The sequence below is a fragment of the Bradysia coprophila genome (genome assembly GCF_014529535.1).
Source record: "Bradysia coprophila strain Holo2 chromosome X unlocalized genomic scaffold, BU_Bcop_v1 contig_26, whole genome shotgun sequence".
NCBI classification, from domain to species: Eukaryota; Metazoa; Arthropoda; class Insecta; order Diptera; family Sciaridae; genus Bradysia; species Bradysia coprophila.
Window position 1 is genome coordinate 1,328,184 of NW_023503313.1, and position 7,307 is coordinate 1,335,490.

The following is a 7,307-nucleotide window of genomic DNA, read 5'->3' on the forward strand; positions in this document are numbered from 1 at the left end:
GGTCAAATCAAATGTAAGGCAGTTGGACAGTGCTAGGAGAGAATTGCTACATTCAAATTGATTTTGCAACTTTGTGTGCCACGTTCTCCGACTCCCGACACCAAAATATCAATGATATGTCCGAAAGTTTGGAGAGATTCTTTTGAATTTCGACTGACCGAAATCGGCGCTATTTATTCCGGGACTTTTTTATATATGCCTAATGAGGCCTTGGTGCCTAGGCACCAAAACTAGTCTCAGATATTTTAAAAGTGGAAAAATGGTGTTCCGTAGTCCGGATTTCATTTCCGTAAGGTGGCGAGGACACGGGCGTGTATGGGTTCGTTGGAAAGCTGATGTCGAGTACTCCTGGGCAAATATTTTTCGGCCGAAATTGAAATTTTTTTTACCTCAAAAGTATTACTAAAAGACATCACTCTTCTTATTTTTAACTGTAAACTACATTTTTAACATTTTAACATTAACATTTTTTAAAAATTAGTGCTTTTTTACATCTAAAAATTTTTTGTATGGTAAAAGTCAATTTTTCATTGAGTCTTTTTCGAGGGATGCCGGGATGGCCATTTCATAATATTATCAAAAATGAAAGGGCGTAGCATAAACTACAATTATAGAAGTCGGCATCAAATGGCCATCTGGGCTACGGATGTTATGTACAATTCTTTGATGATAAACGGCCGAAAATATGCTGGACAGTCTTTTCTTAGCGAATTCGAGGTTTCGAGCACGCGTCCTTCGGTTATAACAAAATGGTTAAGTTTCTTTTCTTGACTCAATATCTCCTTCACCTCAGATCAACAAATCTCCCACAAAAAATCCATTGTCCTATTGGTGTAATCTGTTGATGAAACTTGCCATTAATTTTCTAAGCTGACCTTTTCCCTTAATTATACAAAATATAAAAAGGAAAATATTTTTGCCACTGAATATAGCAAGTTTTATTGATTAAATGGACTATTTAATAGCATTAAAACGAAAACATTTGCAATTTCAATAGAAGTTCAGTGATCTATTGATAGATTATCCACATATTTTTTTCCATTTAATATAAAGCCGAATAGAGATATGTAGTTCCAAACAAATTATAATTAAATATCTGATTGAAAGTGTATAATGAATTGAATTATTCCTGGCTATTTAAGGGTTCACTAGAAATGATACTCTTGCAATATAGCCGATTTACCTAACTGTTCCACAGAATTTTGTGTTAACTGTGAATCGAATGGCGATCAATGTAACATAATTCTACAAGTTAAAGGTTTTTCAGTAACTTCGTTTACAAATTGGATGGGAAGTCACGTTTACTTGAGATTATTGCATCGTCAAAATTCACCCTCAACAGAATTTTTCAACTTCTTAGTGTACTTCACATCATCTGTGAAAATGCACTTACCAGCCGCTAGCATGTAAAATGTCTTACGTCCTTGCTTGTAAGTTTGTTGTTTTGGCTTGTGGGATTACTTCACTCACCTTCGGCTCGTTCCGCAAAGCTCACACTTGCCAAAACAACAAACTTACAAGCAAGGACGTAACAAATTATTATCACCGATTATTTCATTACATCGTCCTGGCTCTTATTAGTGCACCTTACCGGTATGAGTCTGTGAGAAGCCAAATAATATAAACGAAAGAAAATAGCGCTAACTTAGTGTTCTCATCAAGATTTTGCTATTAGATCTGTTAACGACGGCAAGAATAAAATTAAACGTTGAGCTCGTAGATGTAGCAAAATATTTAAGGAAGTACAAGATTTTGTATCCAACAAATGAAAACGTTCTTAACAAACGAAGTACAAGATTCGATTGTATTAATGGTGATATGCTTGCCAGCCATCTGTGAAAGGTTAACCATGCTGAAACTGAAAACCAAACTGAAATTGCCAATCGACACGAGCCATAACAGAAACATGCTGATGATAACTGTAATCGCCGTTTATAAAGTATATCAGTTTGGACGTTCATTGTGGTGACATTATTGTTGTAAAACATTTTTAATCATTTTAATTTACTTTTCAATTCGAATCGTATGAATGGAATGAATGTTTTGTATATTTGCATTTAATCATAATTCCAAGAAGGGTGGTTGTTTTGTTCAAAAATTTCCTATAATATATATTAACCCATGTTTTAGCTATATATGAAATCAATGCAGTAAATGGATTCATATATATACAAACAAATGTGCGTTAACATATACCTACACCGAATATGATTTCATTTAAAAAATTGCTCTATTGTGGAACGGTTTCTTTTTTTTCGGATTTTTTTTTTAAATTCTATACATTTTGCCGCTGTCTATTGTCTGAAATTTTTATTGTAAAAAAACACTGTTTTCTCCACCTACCATTTTCGCATTGTTTTTCACTACAGCATTAAAATTAAAATCTTTAGTTTCTCATGCACATATGTTGCACAAAGACAATATATCATTCATTTTAAACATTGAAAAGACAAGCGACAAAATTTAATATGCATAAAATTATGCATCGCTAGAATTTTACAGAACATTTTGTGTTTTTCCTTTTGTTTGAACTTTTATCTTTTATAAATTTTAAAAGCTAAAAATAACTATGTGGATACACTATGCTACAGTGGATGAGACATGTTGCTGTTACGTAATGGAAATGTTAAACAACGACAACAACAACAAAAATAGTGGTAGAGGTAACGAATGGTAAAATGAAAAATCTCTTTAACGGGACAGAGTGCCAGTGTTCTTTGCACACCAACATCAAATGCTACTTTCTAAATTATAAATTACGGGGAATTGTAGTTTCAATTTCAGAAGTAGAAAAAAGTCTTCGGCAGACACAAAGTGGAAGAGGTGTAACTTTGAGCTCTTCGTACTAGCCAGTAGGTGAATGGTAATGCGATACATTTTATTGATAGAAGTGCTATCTACTTTCAATGAATTCATTAGTAAGAGTAATTTCATTCAGTCGGGGTGTTTTATAGAAGTAGAAATTTAGCAGTGCCTACAAACATCGTGTGCGATCAACAAAAAAAAGCCTAAAATCACAACAACGATCCAGTAAAAACTTCTAAACTTTGGATCAATAATTAATCGCTGGTTTGTTCGAATGGAAATGGAGATGTAAATCGGTTATCGTTGCATATGTTTAAAGGTAAAAACTTACACTGATTCTGCCTTTTTTACCTGAGGTCGAGACATCGGAATCTTAAATCTCTCGGACGCTAGTAACGCTAAACTATTTAAATAAGTGAATACTTTCTATCAATCTAAAATATTGATAACTTCCAGTGGAGGAGTGCACCAAGTAATATATATTGAAAAAATGTATTGTATGGGAAGGGAATACGTGCATCATGGGTAACGAGCTTGCATAAAATAAATTTACCAGATAATTCTACGTCTGATAAGTTTTGAAATGAAAATAGCTACTGTATGTAATCCTTAAAATTGTTGTCAATGTACAATGTGCAAATATGAAATTTTACATTCACAATAGCAAAATCAGTGCTCCAACTCTTTTAGTAATTTAATCCACATCAGAGTAATGTAACCTTTATGCTGCCTTTTTTAATCCTGAAGTTGTCTATTTACGGTACCAAGAAATGACGATTACGTTTTCAAGCATCAGCAATACTCTCTCTAGACCCTATTAGAGGCTACTCGACACTTTCACCACCTTAATAAAAGTTGTTTGTTTGCTAGAGAGAGTATTGACTTCAGATATTCGTCGTACTGGGGTCTTATAGGTTTACGCATACGTTTGTAACACGTCGAATTGGACTCCCTGAGTGAGGGGAAACCTATTGTGGTTGTCTAGAGATGCCAAATCAGTGAAAAAAAATGGCCGTCTGTCCGTCTGTCTGCACGAAAACTTGAGTAAAACGCATCCGATTTTGAAAATTCTTTTTTATCCCGTTTGGTAATGTCAAAAGACTGGCTAAGTTCGAAGATGAGTGATTTTGGATCGACCCCTCCCGAGCTGTGGCCCAATAAGTGCTTTACGGTTTTTCGAAGATATCTCCGGACATTCAAACGTTACACCTGTAAGTGATACGTCGAATAAAAGGTATTTACAATACCGATCGACAAAAAAAAAGTTTATGGAAATCGGATGACCGACTCGTGAGTTAGACCCCTTGGTGTGAAACAGGTCGGCCACATTTGAACATATTTCGTCTGTTTTAGCTTAATTAGATAGGTATCAGGGAAAAAAAAGTTTTTGAAATTATGTTCTCCGGAGCGTGAGCTAGGTCTCTTGGAGTGAGCTCTAATCTGGCTACTCGGCCGTACAGTGAACGTGGAGTATTTTGTCAATATCTCGAGTAAATTTTGACCGAATTAACGAATGTAAAGCGTCGGTAAAATTTCAGGTCTCCTAACAAAATGGCTGCCGGTGGCCATATTGGATTTTAATAAAAGTGATATATTATGTGTGTGGGGTGTTTCAGGCATTCCATATATGGACATCTATATACAGCTATATTGAGCTATATACAGGCATATAGAGCTATATAATAGCATATTCATCTGTGAAATGTTTATTTATAGGAAAATATAGTGAAATATAGGTAAATATAGCTGTTTAAATAGGAATTTATGAAAGTTGACTTCGTACGGGGCTGTCTATATTGCCTCCGGCAATTTATTTGTTGATGATAGCAAGGCAAAGAGTGGATAATGCAAGTGATTTTAAAGGGCGAATAGCTTTTCAGTAGAGAATGAAGTAAAAGAAATGAAGAGTTTCACAGTAAAGGCCTTTGATGCGAATAGGTGTTTCGTACGGGTCGGCGTTAGCTATGTTTAACGTTGCGAATTGGCAACGGACTATTAAAATATCTACAAGTAAGTGTTACATAGAAAGCGAATGAAGGAAAAATCATCTTGTACAGCCGCGTATTTGAACACGGGACCTCTCGATTATGAGTCGAGAGCTCTAGCGCCAAAGTCACGGGTTCAGACAAAATGATATTTACTTCGAACGCCTTTATGTTGTTTATCGTGCTAGATTGAATGTGTAGTGTTGTGTATGTGTGGTGTGTGAACATAGATATTACATTAGGCCTTGTGTAGTGTCGGATCGACAAATTTAACCGAATTTTACAGAATAATATCTTTAGATTAACGAGATTACCCACCCGAAGGCATAACATCTCGTCCTCTCTAAGAGGAGTAGATTGAGATACGCTCAATCAGCGCGTCAAATGACTACCTTTATATGCCGGTGTTTCATGCACCAGCATAGCCAAAGGTGGGGCAAGGGCCTATCACAACCCTTACTGCAATTCACCCGGGAGCAGTACCCCAGCGTATTAAACGCACTTGAACCACAGCCACCACGTTTCAGCCAAGGATAGGCTCCTCAACCATAGTTGGGACCAGGAGGATAGTGCAATCCTGGTGGGCTCCCAACACCCGTGGTACCGATTTAACCCTCGGGTAGGGTAGGTGGTATCGAAGACCACTTCGGATGGAAGCATGAACCGAATTTTACAATAGGACTACATTTATTAGCTCCGTTAAGTGCTGATGGGAATTGGGCTTTTTCTAAATGTACTCAAATTCAGGTCAATTAAACCGCCTTACTTTGCTGAATACTGTTGGGGACTGTCATGCGGACCGCCATTTTATTAGATAAGTGGGAACACACCACTTCCGATAATTTTACATATAAGATACACCACCAAAATCGTCAAGTGTCTGTATCGTATTACTTCCCCAAAGTTTAAATACAGTCTCTCGATTTATTTTACTGCTGCTTCACCGAAAGCTCGTGCTATGAGCCTTCCTGTTAGACTCAGCATACAAATAATTTTCATTAAAACGTTCAGCATTGATTTCTCACTGCAGATCTTTTCAGCTCGATAAATATTTTACCCCGGAGGTTTAAATAAAATCTTTTGATACTAACACATCACTGACCAGAACAGTCGTTATGGTGCTCACCCATTCAATGATCTCCATTTTGTCGGTCGCTTTAGTGTATGACAATCTAATGTAAGGACTTGACAGACATATGATAACTCTTTTATATTTCTAACCACATCTGGGAGCTAGACAACCAGAAAACTATAGGCCTGGATTGTAACACATTACCAGACAAATTGTTAACATCAGTTTTGTAATATCTCAGTGTAGGATCACACTAATTAAATTATTTTAATTTTCTGCAAAAAAAACTTCATTTTTTTTAATTTTCTCATTTTCTTTTATGTTTGGTACAACAAAGAAAAATAAATACAATAATGTTGTTGTGTAAGGTGGAATGTACGTCATAAAGAAGAGAAGAAAAAAAAACACAGAAAAAAAAATTGTATAAGCGAATGGAGAAAATTCACTTGCAAAATGCAAAAAAAAAATAGAATAATATTATGGGGGGGTGGTTGATATGAAATGAGGGAGTTATCCAATCATAAATGCGAATATTTTTAGTGGAAGTGGAACATTATAATAAATTTTCATTGTGTTTTACTTTGCAGTGTTTCGTATACTGGTAGTTATTCAAATTCTATGATAATGTTCCACGTATTGTTAAGTAAAATTAATCAAAACAGGGAGGTGGAGCTTTCCGAAATTAATTTCATTCTTTTGTTTTTAGACTCTTTTGTTATTCATTCATATAATAATAATACTCGCAGACTGATGAATTCATACATTCATATTTTTGAAAATTATTGTTACGAACTAGACGAGCAAACAATGTGCAGAAAGGTGCTATTATTATAGATAGGACGACTTTGTGGCATACAATTTATTGGCGTGTTTTTATTTAAATTAGTTTTGTAAAGTTGATGTTCAACACAACCATCATCTACACATAATATCAACTTTGTTAAGAATGCAACTATATTGTTTGTTGTTTGTGGAGTGTTTTTACTGTCACATTACGGACATATCGGTATAAGGGAATTCTAGATTAAACAGCTGATTCCTCATTGATTTAATATGTTGCTACAAAATGGTTCATAACACTTATTGACACATGTTTGGCCAAGAAGCTCTTGATGCCTCATCTTTGTGTAAATGTAGAAAAATGTAGTAGACGAGATGATCTACATTTTTAAGTATTTGCTCAAAAATGAGTCATCATAGCTTATTGGTAAAACCTCGATTATAGGAATGTCTCGTCCGCAAAAATTTGTCACTATTTCATGTACAAATGGCTATAGCTGGAAAGGCTCTATCTCATGTAACATCCTTTGATTTTCTATGTTCGAAGTATTGTTTTGTTCGATTAAACTGATGTTGTAGCATACTCTTAGACTCTTATACAGGATCGGAAATGACTACCAGAAAGATTGTAGTCAAACAAAGTTACCAACAAGCACTGAGTATAA